Source organism: Plodia interpunctella, chromosome 19 (assembly GCF_027563975.2).
Source record: "Plodia interpunctella isolate USDA-ARS_2022_Savannah chromosome 19, ilPloInte3.2, whole genome shotgun sequence".
NCBI lineage: Eukaryota > Metazoa > Arthropoda > Insecta > Lepidoptera > Pyralidae > Plodia > Plodia interpunctella.
In genome coordinates, this window is record NC_071312.1 from 5,588,364 (window position 1) to 5,607,145 (window position 18,782).

Here is an 18,782-nt window from a genome sequence, read left to right on the forward strand (position 1 = left end):
AGCCGGTCAATGGCGGAATAAATCATGAGCGGAAACGCTTCCATCATGACGTTACACAACAAGATTTAAATGGAAGTAAACCAATTTGTAGACGTTGCACCGCTGACCGAGAAATTCAAAGGTAATATATATATATATAACTATATAATAATGTTTATCCTCGGCGCTAATCAGTAGGATTTTCAAAAGGAATTTTCTCCTGTTAAGTGTTTTATAAATTTCTTGAACCACTTCGAAAGTTACAATCCGGTGATCGGTACAAGTTTTATCATCAAGTCCATCTAATGATGCTGACAAATGGTAAACATGTGCTAATCATCTACCATTTCCTTTTAAGTACATCCCATATAAATCGAAAGAACGACATACAAAACCTAGACAAAAAAAATGTTGTTACAACTACCAACCAACTTGGCCAATTTGTTCGCGGTGATTCCGGATGAGTTTAAATTCGATTCAATTATAAAAACTCCATTGTTATAATCTGGGCTTCGTGATTCGTGATGGACGTGAGAAATTGATTTCAAGGTCGCAAGGCTTCGGTGCTACGGAAGATTTTTATGTGGAACACCAAATGTTCCGAGGTTAGGTATTGTTAGAAGATCAAGGAAAATTACGGACCAGGATGTTAAGAACAAAACTTAACAAATAGGACGATTACCGTAAGATAAACGTCATGTATCCATTGAGTCCGGTGGCATATATTTTTTTTTAAATAATTCTTCTTTAAATTTAAGATGTAAACCTTTGATAACGTATAGATGAAATTGCAAGGCCGCATATGTTAGCCAACGATGTTGTGGCGATTATGGAAATTACGAAGGTAACTGATGTTAACATCTTTATAACTGTGGATGTCATAAATAAATTGACTAAGAAGAAAGAATTAACATGAGGATATGTCCAGATATGGAGCCGGCAGATGGATCAAGAGTAGTCACCGTTATATTATGGGTTATTTGTCTTAAAAGGAAGAACGGATGCCAGACCGGTGTGTGTAAGATACCGCGCAATTTTCTAGTAGCATCGGATATTCTCAATTTACTGTTAATCCAGGACAGCATATTGAATACCATAACTAATGAAGGCATTATACTATTAAATGCTATAGTAAAGTAACGGTTTTTGATAGTAAATATGTCAAAGCGATTGTTTATAAGATTTCTGTTATTTATTGTTATTGTAGTAAGTTACTGTTCGTCTACCTTGGTAGAATTTACAATATTTTCGATTTTGGGAACGGGATTTTAGTAGGATTTGCTATGCTAAAATAATAATCGAGATTAGATTACAGATTACGGTCGAATGCTGACTGGCTTGTGCCGCGCGGAATCGTGCAAGGTCAGATTTGTCTTAGATGGTTCTACATCGAGTATCGATGTTCAGGGTATTTTTCTGAGCTGCAAATGCAATCATAAAATGGTCTATAGATTACTATTATGTAGATTGTAGACGTAATATATTCGTATGTGTAATTATTAATTTGCAGCTCAGAAATATACCCCGAAAATCGGTATTTACTTATGTTGCTATGCTATAAATGTCTAGTTAATGATGCCAAAGTAAGAAGATGGTGGTAGTATAAGATATAGCAATGAGAATAAAAAATGAGAACAGATCGCATATATATAGATCATACAGACGCGAACAGATGGTATTTCTCGATACGATGGCAGTATGCGCATGCACATGTCACCAGATACCGTATTTGGGCACACCGGTGCCGAAAATGGCCAAGACAGTTCCACTCCTGTAAGACATCTCATTTACGATCAAACAGCTTTTCATTGAAATATACGGGACTTGAAAGATTTTTGTATGGATATAAGTCAGTATTTAACATTGTATGAAGTTAAGTCTCAGATTTAAAAAAATATGTTAAATCAAATTTTGAAAAGTGAGAATTCAAATTTTGAAATGGTCGAAGTGGCGATTGTGTGTGGTGTGTGTTAAAAACTTTTTCTATGTGTAATTAAAATCTATGAGGAAGGCTAAGAAATTCTACAATTTGAGCTGCGAGCCATATCCTTACTTATTATAGAAAGAAGTAGCGATAAACTCAAACTTAACGGTCGAAATTTTGTATGGTTTTCACCAATAGATAGTGCGGTTCCTGAGGATGGTTTTGTTGTATAATTTATTAGGACTGGCCGCTAGTATATTAATAAAGTAAACTTAACTTTCTCTCAAGTCTCCTATTTAATGACTTTCATCCATAGCCTAAGGATGTAAACGTAATAAAACTGTCGATACTTTACTAAAACTAAATCTACTCTAGTTTCGGATGCTGGTAGGACGTTACAGGTCTGTAATTACGATATCAGATTGCCGTCACTATTATAGTCTCAAACAGAAATGACTTCGTATAATTTCATCAACTATATCGACATGAATTACTTACTTGTTAATATACTAGTTACAATTTAACAAAATAGTTTACCTGAAGTTGGGGATTTCATAGATAGGTGTTATAATTGCTGATGCTAATTCTCCTTCGAACGGAATCCTTTCCTTACATATTATAAAATAAAGTCTGTGTTTTTACTCGACTGAAGCCGGGACTGGCCACTAGTTAAACATATTTTTCTCTTATAACTTCACACGAATGCTCTGAATCCTTATGCTGAATCTTAACAGATTACGTAATTGTCAGATAATTTATTTAAATTGAAAAAATCCACAGAAATCTTGATTGAGATGCTGTTTAACTTATGTGAAATTATGAAACGACTAAGTATACAACATAGACATTTAAAACTAGGTAATCCATAATTACGGTGAATAAAATAAAATAAAACATCAAGAAATCAGAATGAAAGAAAAACCAATAAAAACTATTTTTTGCTATGTATGATGAGATGAGAACCGTAGATCAACAAAAACAACAAGAAAAAATCTAGCGGTATACTTATTGATGAGAACAAAGGACAAAATGACATAGACATCCTTTAGGTATTTCGTTTTTGAAATAAATGATCTGACATTACACTATTAATAACTTAATCGACTACTAGACGATTAGTTTCTGTATTGAATTAGCATGAAAGACTTCCAACATGGTTACTACTGGTGGTATTGCCCAGTAATTCATAAATCTGAGCTAAAATATGTCTTGTCAGTATCGTACTTTATAATATTTGATATTAACAGAAAGAAACAAAACATATTTTAGCTTACAGTATGAAGAACAATAATGGCGTGGGAAAATAATAATATGAGATCTTAAGAAAATTGCTAAGAGAGGTTGGAATAAGATCATTCTTTATTTTCTCGTAGATGCCGTAAAAAATCACTAAAAGACAAGAGTCTTGCCAGCTGAGAGGCAACAACAGTATTTCCAAAGCAGGTTGCGTCAGGCAGGTGGGTAGTCGTAAAATGTCTTTAAGGTTTTTTTTTAAGCGGACCTCGATTAGATGCTATGAGATCGGTAAGCACCGATCTCATAGCGAATGAAAACCGAAACACGCTCAGATGAGAGAGAGAGAGAGAGAGAGAGAGAGAGGTACTAACAAATTTATGAATGTGAAGCGTGTGAGAATTTTTGGACATTGGATTGGTACGAGCTTTTCTTCAATTTGGTGCACATTTTGGGGAAGAAAACTCCGAATTAAGAAACTTTTCACTGATAAATCAGTGGATTTATCATAAACATAGTGATAGATGTTTAGAAATTATATTCAACTCTTTTGTAGTAATACCAGGAATTAAAAATGATTACAAGGTAGCATACTTAAGTCATTAACCATTAACAACGCAGCCACACAACTAAGTAAACAACAACGCAATTAGCTTTTATAAAAACTATAAAAATCCAAGACGGCGTTTTACAACCCTTGATTGCAATACACTAATGATGCTTGTGAATCTGTGCTAATTCACCCCAATTAGAGTGCTGTGGGAACTGGGGGCACCGACAAACATATAACGGTTTGTTGAGAACTGGTATAGTTCTATATCATCTCAACTCATATCATCTAGATAATGCTTGGGATGCCGCGAATTTTTTACTGTACATTATTTTATTCTGACATTTCACATGGCTATTCGAAGCATGGATTTAGTAAGTACTACGGAATACCTACTAATGTTGTCAATGTGTGCTGATGGTCTGAGTACTAAGGCTTGCCAAAAACCATGCGAAATGGAGAAGAGATGAGAGACTCGAAGATTATGGATTTATTAGTATACGGCCTAAATTGAGTAGGTAGTTTTATTGTGAGTTATTAGTTCATTAAAAGCTGACCTGACAAAAGCAAGCAATGTACGCCTATGCGTTATGCATACACCTCCGAAATGCGTTAAACAACAAACTTGCAGCAGAATCAAAAAAATAAAAACTAAGTAGATAGACAGGGGCGCGGATTCAATTCCCGCTCGATTCCAGAATTTTTTCATCTCATTATTACTTTCAAAAATGTAAGTAGTTTAAAATCTTTGAGAAGCAAATCACGTATGTTAGATGTTGTACTTGTTGTAAAAAGACTGATAATTCGTCTGTAGGTACATATATTCTGTCGATGTAGTGTAGATAAAGTTTAGGTCACAATGCCGTGTATGGAGTTCATCAATATTGCATAGCGCTGTGACATTTGACTGGCAATCGTTAGATGATAGATGTACATACTGATGTAAACGAGGGCTGATAACGATAGTGATTTATAATAATTTATTTATGATAACATCTGTAAGGATAGAGGCCTAAAAGTTCGAGCAAAAATGAATTTTAATAAAATTATCTCTTCATAGTCGTAATTTCCTCATGGCTGAGGGTATTAATGGATTTGTATAGGCTGTATTTCATTCCACGTAATAACCTTGTAGTACGTGGAATTAAATACACACAACAACTTTCTTGGCACTATGGAACGGTTTGCCATTGCCATCTCAATTTCACACACAAATTAATAATCAACCAGGTTCCTCCACCTGGAAGGAGGTGTAAGGTGGAGGTATATGAAAACTACTATACATGAATTAGATTGGTATACAAACTCACGTGGTACGGGTAGGATTTGAACCTGGCACCTTTCGATCTACAGGCTTTCTTAACCATTACACCACCGCTTCAGCAATAAAATTATAGAATTAATTGAATATCGTATGCAGGTAATTCGCCAATATGAATATTTATATTATAATTGCCGGTCGTGAAATCACAGCCGAATCTATAAAACTTAAAATTTTATAAGCGGCTTCATAGTCATGAATACAACCGGAAACACACCCACAGATGAGACAGACAGAAAGATTGGCGTATAATACTCCGAAAGCTAAAGCATAATGTCACAAACAAAACATTAGAAACGAAATGTTAAAGAAAATACGTTTTTATTTGCATTACTAATATTATGGAGGAAATGATCAGCAGAATGATAGGAACAAGTGTGCGTAATCATAGTAATAGTCGAAAGTTTGTCGCTCTTGGCTAATGCTTGTCGTTATTGTCTTTTTTACAAGCATTCCGAGATTGTATTGAAATTGTTGCTATATATCGTCTGTCACTCTCACAGTTTCCTAGCGCGGTTGCTACGGTTTTACATTATTGTCTTATTTTGTTAAATACAATGCATTGTAATATAATATATAATGAAACTCAAAAGATTGTATCCCGTTTTCAAAGCATGTATATTTTGGTTTGACTGCGTGTATGTATGTTTTGGTTTGACTGGCTTGAAAAAAATATGGCGCTGAAAGAAACATTGGATGTTTTATTATCAGTAAAATCGCAATCATCGACTACATCGACTAAATTCAAATTCATTTATGAACCTCTAAGTTTTGAACCAAGTCTAAATTTTCTAACGTCCTACAATTAATAGTTTCTTAGGCCATTACAGCCATTCAAAAATTGCCATAGCGGACGGTATTTCACGTCCACAAGGCGGGGTATTGGTAAAGTTTTCAACTAGCAATAATCGCACCTCGGATTAACCTCATTGGTTACGATATTGCCTCTGCGCAAAGTTAACTAAATCGCCTCACCAGTGAGTACTTAGGTTTGGGCAGAAACGAAACCATAGCGCGTTTCAATTTCGAACAGCGCCATCTATCGGTAAATTGTGAGATGGTGTAGTCAGTATTAGAACGGACGGAACCGACATTTCGAGAGAATATTGTTTATTATTAAAATCATATTTTATTTATTTATTTAAGTAAACTAATATAGCAGCAAAAACAACAGCTTATTGTTTAGATTTGGATATATTCTAATGTATAGTAATTTAATGACAAAGCAAAATTAATCGTGATGCACAACTTTATACTGTAACAAATTTTAAACTATTTTATGCTTTATCGCCGATGAAATTAAAATTGTAAGGTATGTATTTTAATTATTAATAAAATTATGGGAAAAGCGCCCGGTTGCTGAAGACAAACTATCAATATAAAGGAAGCTTACAAATGATACCTAACTTTTTTTACAGTAAACAAAACGTTTTTACAAAAATGCGAATCCAACTGTTTAATTTTAGATTCATCTTTCAACCTGGGCGCCTATTTGGATGATAGCATCTAGCTTTCTTCCGAGCACATAGTATTTTGTAGCTGCATTCTACAATTAGGCATTAACAAGACCATTCAATTACATTGTAATTGGTTTTCGTATCGAAACGATACACCGGCCGGAAAGTGAAACTATTTTCACTTCGGTAATCAGTCATAACCATACTTTGGTTCCAGTCAATCAATTTACATTGAGATTATTAGGATAGTAGTAGGAAATGATCATGGCATTACGTAAAAAACTGAAGAAAGTGCATACGCGTACGAAATCACCAGTGACCGGTCAAATCGCTAATATTCAAGGTACAGCGTGACGAATTGCTGAAATGGAACCTAGTATCAGCGGGTCACAATAAGGTAATCTTTGACGTAACTTGCTATCCATAACAAGTATCTGTATTAGGTAAATGTAATGAGGCATGTCGGAACGGAACTGTGAAATCGCCGATCGTGGTGTTATCGATTGATCGAGTGATCGGAGATCGCCCTTTGTCTGAGATCGCCTTGGGCAACTCAGACTGTTGTGTAATTGGAAATAATGATAGGATTATTGAAAATACCAACGTGGTGGCGATACCTGACATTTAGGGTTGTGTGAAACATAAACTTGCTACACAAATGCATCAATGGAAATAGCATAATACGCAGCTAAACTCCTTGCTGATCCATTATTAAATCTTCTCTGAACTTGTTTGGAATATGCGATAAAATGTACGATTAGTAAGGTTACCAAATTATAGAAAAGTTTCTAAAGATGACAAATAGACTAAGATTAAATCAAATTCAACATTCGATCGCAATAGTTTGTAGATAAACTAAAATTCAAGAATATACTTATAATATATTGCTTTCGTGCGAACACTGTTATGATGTTATAATATTTTTATAAATAAATAAAATAAAGTAAACTGTTGACATGAATTAGCTAAAGACAAGTACACAATAACATTAATAACATTATTTAAGCAATTCAGAGTCAGTAGCCTCATTTGTTGTAATTGCAACCGCAGGCGCATGTTCGTACAACCTTGCGAAATTTGAATGACTCATCCGCAAGGCTTTGAGTCGTGACATCCTTGGAAGATCCCTTTGTGAAGAGAAGGGCTATTGAAAGGTGTGTTTAAGGTGGTAATAGTGCCATCTGCCACGCCACATGTTGCATCTAAAAACGACCTGATTTACATATTGTTTAAGTTTAAAATGGTAATAAGCTTTGTTCAAAACTGTAATGATTATAAATCGTAATGAGACAAGACAATTAGGTACCAACCTACTGAAAATTCGATAGGATTTTTTTAGGTGACTTAAAGATGAAGAAAAATCGTCAGTGTGAAACTTTAAAGGTAAAAAAAGTAAAGTAAGTGACTAATAGAAGTCGAAATAGGCTAAAAATGTTTCTCTTTTACGCCATGCCAAAATAAATTTGCTCGAAAATTTTTGCTAAAAAGGTGAATATTTGAGGTACCTAGTAGTAACGGCGAATTGGTTATATTACTGGTTAAAATATAATCATAACGGTATTTAAGTAATCAAACACGATATTTAATAAAAATGTTATTAATTACGTGATTTAACTACGTTTTGTTCTGATTGAAGACTTTTTAATGCTTTTTGACTCCAAAATTGTAACAGCTGTAATACAAGCTCCTTATATTATTTTAACATTAGAAAATATATCGGATTTATATTCTATATGGAATATAATATTCGGATATTTACGATATTGTAAGTCGATGTGTTGTTGTATGTAGCTATTTCAGGTGCCACAAGCAGAGCGTTGCTTTCATTTCGATAAACTTGCCCTTCTTCAGATAATGTGACCTCACTCCAGTCACGTTCGCCGTTTTGGATTGGAACAATGAGATGGTCACCTTAGCGTTAAATCTTTTGTCCGATTATAACAATAAACAAATAAAGGTATTGTTAAGACGTCATTTAAAAAATCTAGGCTTGTGTTTACATTGAATTTGATAACAACAAAACATCGCAGACAGCCAACATTGACAATAACCTTGTTCATGAAATTAGATTAAAGTAATACATCAAGCAATAAATCTATTGTAATATTACTTATTTGATTCACCTAAAAAATCTATTGTTTCTAGAATTTTTAATAGAAACTGCATATAACAGCTTTATTATTGCTTGATATACACATTATCTTTAAAAATATATTTCTATATAAAAAAGGCCCATTTCAGATTTTTGCGGCATTAACAGAACAAATAGACAATTTCTAAAACAAAACAACACAATCAATAAGCCTTTCTCCTCTGAGAGTGAAACTGTAACTCCGTGAACCTGCAATCAGAGCACAATGCTTGCAATCGTTGCAAATCATAGTAATAACTTGCATATGAGCAATGCAAATCTCCATCTAGCTAAAGGATATATTCATATTGGTCGAGTAGGATGGGAGAGGCAAGTGGCGAGTGCTATTTGACATGAAACTTCGCATTGCCTAACAGAGTAATCAATATACCAGGAAATTGTTATTCATCTGATCCATCTCGTGCACTAATATAGTGCAATGATGTAAGTGGTTTGTTATCAAACAAATTGTTAACAAGATCACAAATCTAATAAATTCTAGGCCAAACTTTTAGCTTCATACGTTGACCAAAAATAAATCATGAATAACCAAGAATAATCGACACGATTACAACGAAATGTAGAGATAGATTACCCACGCATGCTATAGCATTTGCAGCATAATTTTGCAGAATAGACACAATTTACAGCGTATACGCTGTAAATTGTGTCTATTCTGCAAAATTGACAATTATTTTAATTAATTTCAAATTACTTGACCAATGTGAACTGTTTAATGGTCGAAATCACGGCATCTCAAAACGTAATCTTCTGGATGCAAATTATTTCGTCAATTGCAATTTGCGAGTTGTTTGTTGATTTGTTTTGGAATGCAATCACACTGGCGTCATGTTTCGCTTAAAATAATAATTCACACTAATGAGATCTGAGGGCAGTTCATGTATATATGATTTATACATATGTTTGCACATAGTTATACATTGATTACCTGCAGATTATAAAATTTAAATTATTAAATTTATAAAAATAGTACAATTTTGATAATGACCTTGTAGCCAGCATGTTGTGTGTTTTGGGCTAGCGAGCGATTGCGACATTTTGCAAGCTCTTCAACATGCGACTTCGGGCTTATGACTTAATAGAAGAAGTACTACTTTAAAAAAAGAATTTCGTTCATAAGTATATATCAAATAAAAAATCTTGTCCAAAATATACATTTTAATACATGGCAATAGTTTTAATCGGAGTGCATGTCAAATAAACATTGGGGCTACTGCGTAGTCAAAACAAAGATTGACCAAGGTAAGTATAATGCATTACTACAGCACGTGCTTGCACATGCAGCTGGGCATTGTGCAACGACCAGCGACCCTTCGCACGGTATTGAAAAAGTATCAATACTTGACTTATGTGATATTAATTGTATAATAGCAGCTGTGCTTGTCAAGCATAATATAATAATTTGTACGGTTTATTATGCTAGTGGTGCGGTTATTAGGAAAAATAAAAATAAAGGTAAAATTAAACACACAAATGGATGGTAAGACTGCTGCGGCCCCATCATTTCCAAAAAGCAATCATTCATAAAATTTACATTACCACAGTACAGATCAATTATTTTAAAGTCAGATAGCAAAACTAATATTATATTTGTTAAAATTTCAAAAATTATAATAACAGCGCGGCTGCAGCGTTCGAAACGCTCTGAGAACCACCCAATATCTTAATATAAAATATCATACAAAAGCAGTTTCTAAAGACGGTGAAAATGAAATTTAATGTAGAGCCTCAATAGTAAAAGATAATAGTCAATTAATATCAAATGTTACAGAGCGTAAATCGAAACAATAATAGTGTTCACTACTCAATGACTAATCTCATGAATGAGATACAACTGTAGACGAATAGGCCAATAATGTACATGACTAATACATTAGACTTTGTAAAACAATTACTTATGACAAGCAATACAAACAAGTAATGCTAAACAAAAACATAAAGATTAGATTAGAAATGTTACAAAAAGAGTGCCCATAAGAAATGATCAATCAGCAGGGATGAATATTTGATGATGGAGTATTAAGCTCTGATTTTCCAAGAAAAATATGATGATTATATATTATATTATATTATTATTATATAGTATATTATTTCATATTATAAAAAATTTCTTTATAATATATTCCTGTTTTCAAATGAAGTAACATGAATATAAAAATTGCGCACAGCACTTTGTCAATAGTAAAGAGCAACGACCTAAAACATCTGATAAGGTAGAAGCATGTTGAGGCTTGAGCCAATACGAATATTCTTTATTACTTCTGCTCCTATTAAATACTGGAACTAATCATAATACAGTAGATATTATTAAAGATAAAAATTATATGCTTTAATACGCATTAACAAAGCTGTCTGCTTCTTACAAACCTCCGCACCATAAATGTCTCGCTGAAGAGTAGTTATTTACCTGCAACAATAAAACGAAACGTTATTAAGATGTCGATACAAACAATAACTCACAAAGCATTTTCATTGTTATAAACAATAAGCGTAAAGTTCAGGAAACCAAAACAAAGAATGCATGCATTGCTGGAACAACTCTATTAGAATCCGGTTCATAGTCAGAGTTAACATGCAAATAAACTGAGATGTGTAAATGGTATAGAGAATTTAATACGAAAAAATGTTGCATACTGCATAGGAATTTGAAGATGTATGATCAAATACACGCAAACGTGAATGCATTGTGAATTATATGAAATTCTGTTGCGTCGAGAGTTGATTTACAGGCAACAATTAGAGCACACATTGTTTTGTAGAAATAATTTAAACATCAACCATTGTTTCCATTTCAAAGGTTGAGTGCTCCAGGGTAAATTGAATGTGCAACGAGGGTTGTATTGTTTCGTTGCTAAAAACTTTCAATTATAATTTAAAAAGTTTGGGAATGCAAGCAATAAAACAAACGAAACAAAAGTGATTATTACTTATTATTTCACATTCGCAATAATGTGGGAAGTCGTCGCAGAATGTGTTCAAAGTTGTAATACGAAAAAGAAACATTACATAATATTTAATTGAATTATAAAAAAAATGACATAAGGATTATTTAACTGTCACGTATAATCGATCAAGAGATGGATATCAAATTATCACACCATTTGAATTATAAATCACGAGATATGGCACAACTGACAGAAATGACAGCGATTATGAGGGAACGGTGATGTTCTTGCTAGAAATGCAAAACAGCAATGTCTGACCACAACATGATGCTATTATACAACCAGTTATTATGTCCATTGCGGTTGGCAACATCGGTAAATTGCAGCAAGGATAATTGAAGCATAGGGGAGGTTGGGAAGATTTTGTTTAGTGGAGGGAAATGGTATAACAACGTTGCCAACTGCTTGCTTTGCATAATGGTTACCACCATTATAAGTAACAGTTGGCAACGTTGTTTAACAGTTTGGCAGTAACAGTTACCAATTAACCCGTGAAACTTTATAGTAAACAATGTCAGGTTGTCTGTGTTCAAAGAAGTATTGGACAAATCGCGAAAGACAATAAAATGGGAAACAGAATACCAGATAGCAGTCACTTTTCTGGATAAAACTATACACTAAATAAGTACATTTGAAAATGACCTTTGTAATAAGCAGCCTTCAAACAAAACCGACGGAAAACAGTAATTGGCACTCATAGCTGTCAGAATCTAACGAACAAAGGAGTAAATCATTATAATTATGATAGACGGAGCGCTGGTATGAACCAAATCGTAATTGGTCATTTGAGCTGTAAGACCTTGGTTGTTCTCTACTCAAGACATATCAAAATAAGTTTAGACTTTTCAATTTGCATCTGTAATTTTATATGATTAGAGTTGTTCTGTGAATTAATATTATGTTCAGCGAGAATTCAATGATACCATGTGATTAGTATTGTAATGACATGCCAGCGAATAAACTTTCTTTTACTTTGTTGGATAACCTATCAATATTCATATATCGAATTGTAAAATTACCCGGAATCCGACGTGAATTTTTTGACGTCTCTTACAGAATCAAACACTTAGCTTGATTAATAGTGGCCTTCATTTTTATTTACCAGCTTGTCGAATGAAATATTTTTATTATTCGAAACCTCAAGTTCAAACTTAATAACCAAATATAATAATAAATGATATCGAAGTAGGTCACAATAAGGAAAATGATTAGATTCATAAAAGTACCATCGTTAAAAAGAACTTATCAGATGAAGCATTGAAAGGGAGATGCACAATAGAATTATCACATACACCTACACAAAAATGTAAAGATCGGTCATTCACCTTATTCAGAAATACTATTAAATTCAATCAACATCTGCCCACATAAAACTACAAATGAGTTTACGGTCTCCACAAAGATGTTGTAGTAATAGTAACGACCACACGATAATAGTTTTTCATTCATCATCCTACAATGAGTTATAAAGTGTCAGAAGTGTCTCATCAATTTAGACTGTTTAATTTTCTTCTTTTCAAATTTTCCTGGTTTTGTTTACTCGTATTGATGATAAACAAGTTGATTAAAGAGATCATCTCTAAATAAAAAAGCTCTTCAAAAAACTTAACTAAGAACAATGCTAACTTAAAAAATATATGTATGCTCGATGAGATATAAAAGAAGTTTAATTTATATAACTGCTAATAATCAGTCGGGCGTCAGCGATTTATACTTTTTTAGTCGAGGAGAATTTTGGTTACTCAATCTTTAAAATAGCCCCCACAATAAAAAATATGAAACGAAATAACTATTATACGGTAGACTAGACACTTCTTGTAGAAAAGAAATAAACCTCTAAAAGACAATATTCTTACTGTGTGGTTAATAAATACAAAAATAGTAAACATCGTAAACGTAGCAACGAAAGTGAGAATGTGTCACACATCATTAGCATCACAAATGACTGAACTCCAATCTTGTTTACCAAACCTGTATTAGGGTATAAACGAGTTGGTTCAAAAAGCAAAATTAGTTTTTAAAAATATAACAATTTACACCGAGTATCAAAAGATGTTTGGGTTGAGTTTATTAAAGCCGTATGATATTTTAAATTCGCTTCAAATTAAAAAAAAATATTATGAAGAGAGGAGATTTTCAACTTTTGTTAGTTCAAGTTTGCAAGTTTCCAGGTATTATCGCGTTGTGATCTTGAAACAGACGAAGCTGCTTTGCCATTTGTAATATGTATTGTTCCGTTACTAGAAATAAAAGGGGGCGTGGAAGCAATTATTCCACAAGTTAATGCCGGCCGCAACTAGGGGTCAGCTACCGACGGGATTTTATTGGCAACTTCATCGACTTCCAATTTACAACTGTTGCTTGAGACTTTATCTATACTACGCCACTTCTCCCTGATCTAGTATGTGTTAGCTGGGCCGTGTCACCCTAGGTCCGCTAAAAATATACCTCAATCTTTTTACGAATGGTTTATAATTGTACAATTTAAGTGTCTATAGCGAGACTATGTATAAGTCCAAATTTCTGAGTGTTATATACCATATTTTACGGTTTTCCTCTAAGTCGTCATTTTCTTATTAATTTAAAACGTTTTTAGATCGTTAATTGCATTACTTACTTTTATATTATAATACTGTAATTACTGAAGGGATGTTATAAATGTCTTTAAAATAAAATACAAAAACTACAGACTATGTCATTCGTTTGGCATTATTACATTCCGCTCGCATTATATTCGCAAGTCGGATACAAACACGGGAGTTTGAACTCCCGTGTCCATTTTAGAGATTTAGTGGTTTCCTACTGTAGCTCCAGTACGCGTAACCGTGATTCTAAATCATGGAGCCACTTACACTACAGAAGACAAATTGAGTCATTTTGTCTACTTCAACGTCTATCTAAAACCGTACCAAGACTACAAGACCTCTATCGTTAATATAAAATAGGCAAAATGCTTCGGCTTGTATAGATCAGGCTAGAATGGAATCCATGATACTAGCCGACTCCTAGACCCGAGGGGTGGTACAATAGATTTATTTTATGAGGATAATTCTAGGAAACATCAGCAAAAAGTTTCTATTACAGATAAAGTACCTACAATCATTGCACGTACACACCAGGCTTAAACGGTTCGGAAACCTCAAGGAACAGGATTCAGTCATGGTTTCTGCCTAACATGACAGTGTTAAATTCAAATTCAAATCATTTATTCAGAAATTAGACCTTCACAGGCACTTTTTATATTTATAGTTATTTCTCACAAGCTACAAACTACTGTTATATTTTATGAAAATGAAAATGAAAAATGAAAAAATGAAAATGAAAAATTCTTTATTACTCAAAACACATGATACAGTTAGAATGTGATTGGAATCTCCTTTTAAGCGGGCAAGCCTGTGCCAGGAGACTCCGCTCTTTCATAAAAGCGCTTTATATAATTAGGTAGGTACTTAAGTGTAGGTGGGTAATTAGCAAGTGTACAAATGCGTTTCAAAAATGTGTTCGATATATCAAACTTTAGTTTAAATTTACATACATACACACATACATACACATACATACATATACATATATACACACACATATATACATATACAAATAGATATAAACATACATATATACACACACATATATACATATATAAATAGATATAAACATACATATACAACCATACATATATAATACATATAATTATCCTATACTTAGTAAAGCTTCGGTCTGTTCATATCCTTTCGTTTTAAGCCATCTAGTAATAATAGTTTTACATTCCTTGTATAGTTTACTATATATGTTAATTTCTTTGTTTATTTTATTATATAAATTGGTTGATATTACATAGAATTGCCTTTTTGCAAATCTTGTTTTAGTTTGTGGTACTTTAGCCACTATGTTTCTTCTTCTCCTAGTTTCTGCTTGGGGATCATATACTGTAACCTTATGCTTATTTAGCACACAATTTAAAATATATAGTTGTCTAACCGTAAGCAAATTACACTCTTTGTATAATAATTCAGTTGAATATTGTTTTTTCTTAAAATACATAATTTTGATAAGGAATCTCTGAGCTCTTTCTAATCCTAGAAAATGGGTCTTAGCAGCATTTCCCCACACCGAAATACAATAGATGAGAACAGACTGCACGAGGGATATATATATACAATTCAATAGGCTTTTGGATGAGCATTGCACCTCCAGACCTCCAGGAACGACGTGACGTAAAGATTTAAAAATCCAGGATAATTTTCTAACTCTATTTATTACGTGATCTAGATGTGGGTACCATGACAACCTTTGATCAACCAATACACCCAAGTATTTAACCTTATCTACCCTATCAATGATTGGACAACTGCAGTTTGGGCTATCAGTAATTTGGTTACAAGAATGAATTTTTACTTGGTAGCCAAGATTAGGTTGATTTCGTGAATCAATACCAAAACAGATGTAATTCGTTTTTGTAGTGTTTAGTGTGAGTAGGTTACTTTTTAGCCAACATGCTACCCGGGCCAACCCTGCGTCAGTGTGTGTTCGAGTATCATCCCATGTAGTGCCATTGAACACAATGGCGGTATCATCCGCATAGGAGAAGATTTTAGCATTTGGGATACTCATTTCGCAGAGATCATTTATATACGTTAAAAACAGAGTAGGACCCAGGACACTCCCCTGAGGAACCCCATATGTAACGTTCTCAACTCCACTCACACAATTTTCAATTTTAACAGTTTGCTGTCTATCACTCAAATAATCTTTAAGCAAAGCAAGTGCCACATCTCTGATTCCTATTCGCTCTAATTTGCGTAAGAGAATGGGGATAGAAACGGTGTCAAAAGCACTTTTCAGGTCAAGGAATACTGCTGCGCATTTAACGCCTTTATCCAAATTCTGAGCAACCAAGGTGCTTAGTTCAATTACCGCGTCTTCAGCCGATTTTCCTCGTCTAAAGCCGAATTGTTGTGATGAGAGAATTTTATATTTATCTAAGAATTTTATTAGTCGGATATTAATCAATTTTTCCAGAATTTATAGAATATATAGAATTTACAGAATTTATAGCGTTATATTTTTCTTATTTGTATAATAACTATGGGATAAGGCCAACGTAGTATATATACATTACTCGAGGTACTTAGAATATACGATGGTCGGTTGCAAAAGTATGACTGGACTTTTTCAGCCGACCGTACCTATCATGAATTATCTTTTTATTGTACGGTACACCATAATAAAAAAGAAACAGAGAATACAACTAGGTACCTAAGTACAATTGCCGGCCTTATCGCTAAGAGCGATTTAATCTAGACAATCGGTCTATCGTACAATAAAGTATAAAATAAACTATTTTATGGCTTTTATTAAATATTTTATCAAAATATAAATATGCATAAACATTGGGCCCAGAACGAAATGGAATAAACCTTATAAATAACACTTCAAATATTGCAATTGATAAATAGACAGATGTAGTTAGACTCTTGTAGGAAACTATAGAGAACGCCCTTGTAAAGTCGGATGTTTAATTTAACACAACGTTCAAACGATTTGTTTATGAGATCATACACTGAACAAAAAACACAACTAACTTTAACTAAATATTAAACTGCATTTAATAAGCAGAAAAACAAACATAACCATATACGAATTATATGTTATGATGATTGATATCAACAAAAAATATCAAAATTTGATTTCAAACTAAGCACTACTCAAAGACTACAAAAAATATTTCAATCATTTCGCAATCAATAAACATTTAGTGTTTAATATGCCAAATACGTCGACACTTCACTTGAAGTTATAAGGAAACTTATATAATAATACTAACAAAACGAATGAGATCACCAACAAATCATGACTCATATAGTATTAATTTCTTCTAAACACTTCTGGTACTGATGCCATTGACCCATTTGTGAGGACGGCGAGCGAATGTAACAAAGAGGCAGCAATTTAAATAACCAGTTTAGATTAGTTATTAGTTACTATGCAGAGAAAGGGAAACTAGGCTGATCCATATGACGATTACTCAAGCACGGAAGTACTACTCAGAACTACTGACAACAGTAATTCAATCGTTATTTCTATCTAGATAGTAACACGAATTATTTGAAAAGCACGAGTTTAGATAGCAAAATTCGATACTATCGAACAAATTTAATAGCCTGCTTTGGAAGTCGAAGTGATGAAATGAATCGCAGACCACCTCAAACCAAAGAAAACCGGCGGTCGATCGTGCTCCGATGAGGAGTGGTTTTCATTTCGCTAGCAAGATTGAACAATCAAACTAGCAACACTGCAAGTTAAAAGTTTGTAATAAAATGTATCTCATATATTTAACCAATATTATATTACACTAGCGGCCCGCCCCGGCTTCACTCAGGTAAAACAATAATAAATTGTGCATCTTCCTCAGGAATCATTATTAAAATAACCGACATCAAAATATGTTGCGTAGTTTTAAAGGGCATACATAGGTACAGACAGGATAGACAGCGGGAAGCGATTTTGTTTTATACTATGTAGTGATTATATTTGACCCACACGATGGTATTTAACGTATGGTATTTTACCTCGTAGTTATCTATTTTTATGATGACGCGATGACCTGCAAAGATTGCAGAAAACGATAGCGTAAAACATAAAACGGAGGCAACTTGGGGCGGATGAACAGAATTTAAAATTATTGACGTTATTTTAGAACATTTCAAGCTTTTTAGGACCCAAATCAGTCTCCTCTCGTCGAAATTGTACTGGTAATGACATTATAGTAAATATTACGGTTAGTCCACGTGCTCTCAATAGTGATATTGCATCCGCAAACATTATTGTTGAGAACCGGTTGTCTGCCATCAGCATTCCAGACACTGAACCACTTATTCACAGAGTGGATTAAGATGCAATTAAGTGTTGTAAACTAATCAAAATTAACTTGCGCCGGAGCAGAAATGAAGATTATAGGAAGTAATGTTATAAAGCTGTAATTATCCGGCAAGTTAACCTTGTTTTTTTTAATTGTTATGTGAAAAATCTTATCTATTTAGATTACTTTGTAATTATAATTATTTTGTTTTTAAATAGCACATTAATGAAACTAGATGGTTTTGAAAATAACTCACATTCCTATGAATCGTGCATTCAGTGTGGGTTACAAATATCACATGTTTCGTGTCAAATTGTGAGGAGACATTTGGCACTGTTGATAACTCCAATTTGTAACGCCCA

General features: G+C 33.4%; 1 protein-coding gene and 1 non-coding gene across 4 annotated transcripts in view; both read right to left on the reverse strand.

Annotated features, from left to right (window-relative positions):
- Positions 1-18,782, reverse strand: part of klar (klarsicht) — a 249,060-nt gene that overhangs the window by 39,201 nt on the left and 191,077 nt on the right. The window lies entirely within an intron of this gene.
- LOC128678505 (U4 spliceosomal RNA) lies at positions 5,828-5,966 on the reverse strand. The gene has a single exon (XR_008405644.1). It is a non-coding gene; the product is annotated as a U4 spliceosomal RNA (small nuclear RNA).